An 8,971-nucleotide genomic window follows, 5' to 3' on the forward strand; every position below is an offset into this window, starting at 1 on the left:
CTTCTTATGCTGCGTTCACACCAAACGCGAATATGCGTCTAAATTCGCGCCTGCCGTGCCTAGTTATACGCGTGACCACTTTGTGTGCATTCGCGCGTCAATTTCGCTCTTGATGCGCGAATGCACACAAAGTGGTCACGCGTATAACTAGGCGCGGCAGGCGCGAATTTAGACGCATAGTAGTACAATCAAAAGTTTGAAGCGAAAGTCAGAGGCAAAATCCGGAGGCGAAAGTTTCGAAACCTGTTGGCGGACATCTTTTTTAGATGTTTATCGAGCATTAGCATTAATCGAGAGAGTCACCGCTCGTATATGCTCTGGAGAGCAGAAACAGCTGCGTAGGGGACATCGTCGCTGTACTCGGGTCCACCAAACCCTCCGGAGGGTTTCAGGAGTTTCACAATTTGCTCCAGGAGGTAGGTTTGGTGGACCTAACGGTGAGGACGCTGACGAGGACAGCGTAGGCCGTATAAGGCCTCGGCCTCGAGTGGTCGCTGCCTGACGAGCCCTTGCTGTACAGCCCGGCGTGAGGTTCACCCTCGCCCGCACCTAATCTGTCATTTATTTTTGTTTTGATAATAAATGGAGGCAGCCTCCGAAAGTGAAACCTGTCCTGTGATTTTAAAAAAAAAGTTTTTATACACTAAATTGTGTTTGTTGTCTTTACATTAGATTAATAAAGTTTCATATAATCTAGAATAGATATGGAATAAATAGCATTCAATTCAAAATGAGTATCTCTCATATAGAAATCGAGTTTTTATGTGAAAGATTTGCTTTGTTGTGCATTTTAGTCATATTACAAAATAATGTATTGAGGCCAAACATAAAATAACATTATAAACTGTCAGTTCACCACGTGACAGCAGCAAGCAGGCTTGATTGGTTAACGCGGCGCGAATTGACGCAGAAGTTCAGATTTTTCAACTCGGGCGGCAGACGCGAATTCGCATCAAACGCGTGAATGCACAAAAAGCACAATTCGCGCTTAACGCGGCAGACGCTCAATTTGCGTCTACCGCGCTGCGCTAAACGCCTCATTCGCTCCTCAAGACCTCCAGACGCGCGTAAATGCGTCTTACCATTGACTTAACATTGAAATCACTCGCGCCAGACTCATATTCACGTTTGGTGTGAACGTAGCATTACGGTCCCTGAATGCATCTCACACGCAGCCTCGCTCTAACGTGCTTCTCTCGGAAACCAAAACAATGACTAAGCGGATTCTGTAGCTAGTGTTAATGGCTTATTTACAACTTTAAACATCTAAAAGAAGCGGCGATGGGTGCAGGGCAGGTGGAAGACAGGCCTGTTGTTGTGGATTATGCAAAAGAAGTTTTGCAAAATGGACGCTAATGATCGACCAGACGAGTCATCAGATAAAAAGGCGAAGAGCAGCAAGTTCTACGACTGATCCACAGTGAGTGTAGAGTTTATATGCTAATATAAACGGGGTCGCTGCTTTGCCGTGCTTATCACCGGCGCTAAAATAAGCACTAAAAGGCTCTGTCGCTCTCATGAATTCATTCGCTGCATCGGATCTGTCCATCCCTGGTAGTACCCCGCACGAGAGCACGGTGTCGGACCATCCCCGCTCCGCTACGTGCCTCCCTTCTGCAGCCGTGCGCGCGGTGAGACAGGTGTGCACGGGAAAGACACGCAGTTGTTGTTTTTTTTTCTTTTAAAGTACTGTTAAAGTACCGGATCGATAAGGAGTATCGATAAGAGGAGTAGAATCAATAAATACTTAACGATACCCATCCCTAACAGTGACAGTATCATATTACATAGTTTGGGGTTGAACTGTAGTGACAGTCCTATAGACTGTGAAAAACTGTGTAGTGACAGTCCTATAGACTGTGCTCTTCTACAGTATATGGGCTCTTCGACTTGCTCTTTGTGTAACCCGATTTGGTAAACCTCGTCAATAGAGGATAATGTAGCTGCAAGTTGTTGTTGTCCAGTACAGTTACAATATGCTAATGAGACTACATGAGAAGTAGGTCATATTATGTATTATTGTATCAATATGAACAGTTTAGATTCCCTTCAGACTTGCAGTGTAGAGATGTAGGACTATATAAGATTTTATAGAGCTGTGCTTCCAAAACAGAGGACCAAGCCCAAAACATGTAGTTGACAGTTATTTAAAAATTTGGTTTGGCTTATTAAAAGTGGTCAAGAACCAACCTCACCCCCTGCCGCCTCAAGTTGCCACCCCTTTAAAAAATGTCTGGCTCCGCCACTGTGCTGGAGACCACTGTATTGTGTGTTTTAGGTTATCTTTGCCAATAAAATGTTTTCAAATCTGAATTACATAACATTTTATTGGCTGTCAATCACGATAGGAGAGTAGACGAGTTACAGCATGTCCACCATATCTTGTGGGGGTTTTGCATTAAGCCATTTGTAGTGCCCTTACCACATTGTGCCTCATATACTGTAAATGTTGGACCCAGTGACAGGCTGGCATGAAATGGCTTGCATAATACTAAGTAAGGAGGCCATAATATTTTTGACTCATGGCTGAAGTTAAGTTTCTCCAGCTCTCCCAAGGTTGGCAAAAAAAAAAATGCATCTCAAAATGCATCAGATTGATGCTTTAAAATATGGATTTTTCAAAATGTTCTTCCAATCCACTTTATTTCTATAGCACATTTTACAAACATAGAGTTACCAAAGTGCTGCACAAAAGACTCAGAACATACAAAAGAATCAGTATAAAATCATTTCAACAAAATAAGAAAACATATATATATATAAAAGATATAAAAAAAATAAACATCACAGAGGACCACACAACTCACGCGGAGTTAAAAGCCAGAGAATAAAAATGAGTCTTTAGACGAGCCTTAAAACACTCAACTGTAGGGGCAGTTCGGACATGGAGGGGCAGAGCATTCCAGAGTTTAGGTCCAACCACAGAAAAGGCCCTGTCCCCCCGAGTTTTAAGTCTTGACTTGGGGACCGCAAGCTGGAGCTGGCCCTCTGACCTCAGTGTCCGAGCTGGCGTATAAATTTGGATGAGGTCCGAGATATATGTTGGGGCCAATCCATTTATAGCTTTAAAAACAAACAATAAAATCTTAAAATTATAGTTATATGAGCGCGCTTTTTGGTTCCTGTTAAAAGACGTGCTGCAGAATTTTGGACTAACTGTAAGCGTGAAAGTGCGTTTTGATTTATACCAATATAAATTGCATTACAGTAGTCTAAACAAGAAGAAATAAAAGCATGTGTAGCTTGTTCAAAACTGTTAAAAGACAAAAACGGTTTAACTTTAGCTAAAAGGCGAAGATGATAAAAACTAGATTTCACTACTGCATTTATTTGTTTGTTTAATTTAAAATCACTGTCTATTTTTACCCCAAGGTTAGTTACAACAGGATGCACAAAATCATTGAGGGGGCCCAAATCTATCATGGGGTTAGTGGGGCCAAACTGCATAATCTCTGTTTTACTCTCATTTAATTTAAAAAAATTTTGGGCCAACCACGCTTTGACATCATTTAAACATTCAAGTAGGGGTGTCAGGGGGCTACCTTCATGCTTTCTGATTGGCATATAAATTTGACAATCATCAGCATACAGATGATAGGAGATGCCATGCTTTTTAAAAAAATTTCCAAGTGGAAGAATGTACAATGTAAAAAGAATAGGACCAAGAATTGATCCCTGGGGGACCCCACAGTTAAAAGGCGCCGTTGATGAAGTCGAGTCCCCCATTTTAACAAAAAAGCATCTCCCTGAAAGATATGACTGGAACCACTTTAGGGCAGTCCCCCTGACACCCACACAGTTTTCCAGACGAGATAAAAGAATTTTATGGTCAACTGTGTCAAAAGCAGCAGTGAGATCTAAAAGCACTAAAATGGCTGAATCACTAGAATCTGTCATTAAAAACAGGTCATTAAAAACCTTTAAAAGTGCAGACTCAGTGCTATGAAATACTTTAAAACCTGACTGAAAAGTATCTAGAATGCCATGTACCTCCAGAAAAGACTGTAGCTGCAACAATACACATTTTTCCAAAATTTTCGATAAAAAAGGAAGCTTTGAAATAGGGCGATAATTTGAAACATTTGTGGACTCAAGTCCAGCTTTCTTAATCAGTGGCTCAATCACTGCTTTTTTACAAAATGCAGGCACAACTCCAGAAGACAGGCTACTATTTATAATTTCCTCAACATGAGAGCCAATCGTTTCCCACACATCCTTAAATAAGCATGGAGGGACAGGGTCCGTAGAGGATGTGGAGGGTTTAATTTGATTGATAATCTTTGTAAGAGATAACATTGAAACTGGCTCAAACTGACAAAAAATAGCTGAACAGTGCATGTTTAAGGAAAAGTTTAAAGAAAGGGGTAATATATTGGCTCTGATATTCGAAACTCAAACGGACACTCAAATCTTGCCCAGATCTAATTTTTTCAAATCAGATTTAGACCACTTCCATATGTGGTCCTGAATCAGACCAAGGTCTGAGTTTTTTCAATGCGGCCACAGTGTGAACAACCAAGGCAGATTTGATGCGACTTTTACGTCAATCTACATCGACATTTGTCACAATTATGCACCGGCGAGTTAGGCCTAAGCACAGACAGTAAAATTAAAAACATACAAAATAGAGAACAATGATGGAGCAAGTCAATGGAGGGAGAGTGAGGTGTTAGACCTAATTAGTATATGGGGAGATGCTTCAATTCAAGCAAAACTAGAAGGATCATACTGTAACCACTCAATACAAAATAGCAAGCGAAATGGAATAACAGGGACACAGGAGAACATGTCTGCAGTGCCAAAGGAAGGTGAAGAGCCTTAAAGCTAATTTTAAAGAAGCGAATGATTCCAATAACCGAAGTGGTCGTGGTTGCATCACCTGCCCATTTTATAACGAGCTTAGCCGTGTTATGGGTGATAAACCCAGCTGTCAGCCGTTGGAGCTGCTGGATAGCTACGAAGCAGGCGAAGAGGAGCCTGAAACTCTGAGGAGTTCGGCAGACAGCCTGGATATAGATGGCAGGACAGGTACGTTTTCAGTCTTGACATACATAGCCTACGCATATAGAAAGTCTTGAGTGGAAACACACTTTAATATTAAATAAAGAAGTTTTACATTTGGAAACTAGAAAGTTGGCGTGTTTATTAGAGGAAATTTATGTTAACAGAATAAACGAGCCAGTCAGCTTCTCCCAGTTTTCTTTGCAGAGCTCGGAAACCCATCAAAGAAGCAGAGACTACCCTGTACGTGTCTGTCATTAAAAAATGTACACAGTCTGTCTACGATCTGATCCAGTGCACTGGTGACCTGGCTCTGCAGAACCAAATCCCATATTATAACTTAACATATAAGATCCTACCATGTGATCCTCATCTTCTCAGGGTAACGTGTGTGTGTGTTGAGGGTGTTATGTAAAGTGGTAACGTGAACCAGCTCTTAATATTTGCATTGAATACATCACATTATAGCATAACATGATATGTTTGCTTGCACCATATGATACAAGAACAGAGTCACTCCCATCTGCATCTTCTGTGTCTTCTGCAGCATCTACAGTGGGGAGAACAAGTATTTGATACACTGCCGATTTTGCAGGTTTTTCTACTTACAAAGCATGTAGAAGTCTGTAATTTTTATCATAGGTACTCTTCAACTGTGAGAGACGGAAATCTAAAACAAAAATCCAGAAATATTCATCCACTCCCTGTATAAAAGACACCTGTCCACACACTCAATCAAACAGACTCCAACCTCTCCACAATGGCCAAGACCAGAGAGCTGTGTAAGGACATCAGGGATAAAATTGTAGACCTGCACAAGGCTGGAATGGGCTACAGGACAATAGGCAAGCAGCTTGGTGAGAAGGCAACAACTGTTGGCGCAATCATTAGAAAATGGAAAAAGTTCAAGATGACGATCAATCTCCCTTGGTCTGGGGCACCATGCAAGATCTCACCTCGTGGGGCATCAATGATCATGAGGAAGGTGAGGGATCAGCCCAGACTACACGGCAGGACCTGGTCAATGACCTGAAGAGAGCTGGGAACACAGTCCCAAAGAAAACCATTAGTAACACTACGAAATTAAAATCCTGCAGCGCAAGATGGGTCGTGGCTGGGTCTTCCAGCATGACAACGACCCGAAACACACAGCCAGGGCAACTAAGGAGTGGCTCCGTAAGAAGCATCTCAAGGTCCTGGAGTGGCCTAGCCAGTCTCCAGACCTGAACCCAATAGAAAATCTTTGGAGGGAGCTGAAAGTCCGTATTACCCAGCGACAGCCCCGAAACCTGAAGGATCTGGAGAAGGTCTGTATGGAGGAGTGGGCCAGAATCCCTGCTGCAGTGTGTGCAAACCTGGTCAAGAACTACAGGAAACGTATAATCTCTGTAATTGCAAACAAAGGTTTCTGTACCAAATATTAAGTTTTGCTTTTCTGATGTATCAAATACTTCTGTCATGCAATAAAATGCAAATTAATAACTTATTTTTACTTATTAATTACTGGATTTTTGTTTTAGATTCCGTCACTCACAGTTGAAGAGTACCTATGGTAAAAATGAAAGACTTCTACATGCTTTGTAAGTGGGAAAACCTGCAGAATCGGCAGTGTATCAAATACTTGTTCTCCCCACTGTACATCTGGAGAAAGCTCATCAGCTGCAGGCATTACAAAGACCACCGGAAGAAGCACAACAGCCACCAAGTCATCTGGAAGTAAGAATCATCATGTTTTTATCAGACTGTTGCTAAATCACAAGTAAAGTATTTGCTTAGCTAACACATCCATTACTATTTTGTATTCTGTTATTACTGTACTGTATTACTGCTAAGTTTTTCCCTATACTCATGTCTACCCTCCAAGCCTAACTATTTATTTTTGTAATTGTGATACAATAGCCAAACACTCTCCTCTTTCTTACAGCTACATCTGCCAAGAGCAGGAAAAGGAAGACCAAGATGGAAGCAACACTGGAAATCTTCACTGAAAAGATCAGCAGTGCCCTCAACAACACAGACGACACTGCTGAGCTCCAATTGAAAATACAAGCAGCACAGCACAAACATCAGTTTAAAATACTCTCAATGTTCACACAGCACCAGGGCAGCGCCAAAGCGATGGTAATTCTTTTTTTAATTTTTTTTTTTTTTTTAAATCTATACGTAGCTGCTGTTGTGCGTTTCTAAATCATTTCTGCATTTCCTCAATGTTATATAACTTTTTAGAGGACTAACAGGGTAGAGTAGGATTTTCATAAGATTCCATCATAGAATTTTGACATAGAGACTGAGAGGGGGGGATAATATTGCGAGCAGGCGGGGGCGCCGTGAGCACTGAGCGAGCAGGTACGAGTCGAAAAAGATGGATACAGCAAAAAAGCTGTCGGGACTAAAAATAGAAAAATTGAAAGAGGGAAAAGGAGATGGCATGTCAATTGATGCGCCAGCACCAGCAGCTAAATAAGTGGATGGTCAAAGGCAACAGGTAGGATTTAAAGTGTGATGTCCACGCATGTAGGCTAGGAGATTCCCAGTGGGCCGACGTGCTTTTTGGGCCGATACATCTAATAGGCTATTTTTTTGTCTTTGTCTAAACGGCCCACAAAACTCGTACATCGGCGGCCCATTCGTTTTGTTTTGCTTAATTGGCGGCGCCGCGCTGGGTTAGTGCCGTTGTAATACATTGGTAAAAAAAAAAAAAAGTTTCTTTTTTTGACATTTTTCATTAAACACGTAGGCTAGTGGTCAATTGGTTCTTTTCTTGATTGACACTGGGCTGGCCAAATCACATCTGTAATGTATAGAAATTAGTACAAAACTAATTATGAAAGTTTCCTTTATTTTTCAGTGCATTTGTTTTACAATATATGGCTATTACTGTCATGGGACTAATAACTATTATTATGTAGTAGTGTAATTTAGACAGACACTGTTACTAAAAAAGGTTTGAATTTGAAGGGGGCGCCAAAATTGTTGCTGCATACCCCTCTGACACTGGGTAGTTGCGCCCCTGCCCATGTCCACCTTTCTACCAGGCACCAGTCCAGCCCTCACAGTACAACTCAAGACAACTGCCGCCTAAACCTACCTTTTACAACTTTACTCAGCCCCCTAAATTTAGCATGGGTTCACCTCAGCCTCCACCATGTAACGAGACAACCAACCAGCCTCTATCTTTTCTGCAAGATCTGGCTCAACCTCTACCTTTCAACCATTCCCCTGCACATCCTCCAGATCTACCTCAGCCCTTCAGCCAGGCCTTAGGACATCCACCATTCTACCGACCTCCAGATGATGAGGAAAAGTAAATCAGATCACGAAATTGTGAATTGCTTTCAGTATTGTTGGTCAATCTATGCAAAGTGTATCCGTCATTATAAAGGTTAATTACAGTTCAGATTATATTTGACAGTTTGATTTCAGGTTACAGTTTGAACGTTATGTAGTGTTATTAAACCGACAGAGACTTGCTCTATAGCAGAATCATTCTGCTTTTGAACATGAATATTTTCAGAGTATTTATTCAAAGTAGAACATAGAAATGAGCAGGTTTTCTTATTTTTTGGCCGAGAAAAATCCTTGTGTGGAAAATTTGATGACTTTTTATTAGTTGTTTACATAAACCTGCACAACTGAGAATTTTACAGGGATGCATTTCATTTTTTTTTTTTTTTTTTTTTTCAGAACAAAGCTGACCATTTCATCATTAGTATTGAAAACATTTTTTTCGTTACTCCACACTTTGAGAATATTATGTTTAAACATGGTCAATTAAAGTTTTCTTTTGTGAATCAGTGTGTTGGCTGTAAAAAATACTGTCAGTGCCTCTCTGACTCTTGTTGGCTCAGCAGCATCTTGTGCCCCTCCTTCTGCTATCTTGTGGTCCTGAAGAATAGGAGGTCCCTCATAGATCTCACCATGCTTCTCACACACATTGTGGAGAGTGCAGCATGCACTTATGATGGTGTCC

Source organism: Squalius cephalus (assembly GCF_949319135.1).
Source record: "Squalius cephalus genome assembly, chromosome: 1".
Classification (NCBI taxonomy): domain Eukaryota; kingdom Metazoa; phylum Chordata; class Actinopteri; order Cypriniformes; family Leuciscidae; genus Squalius; species Squalius cephalus.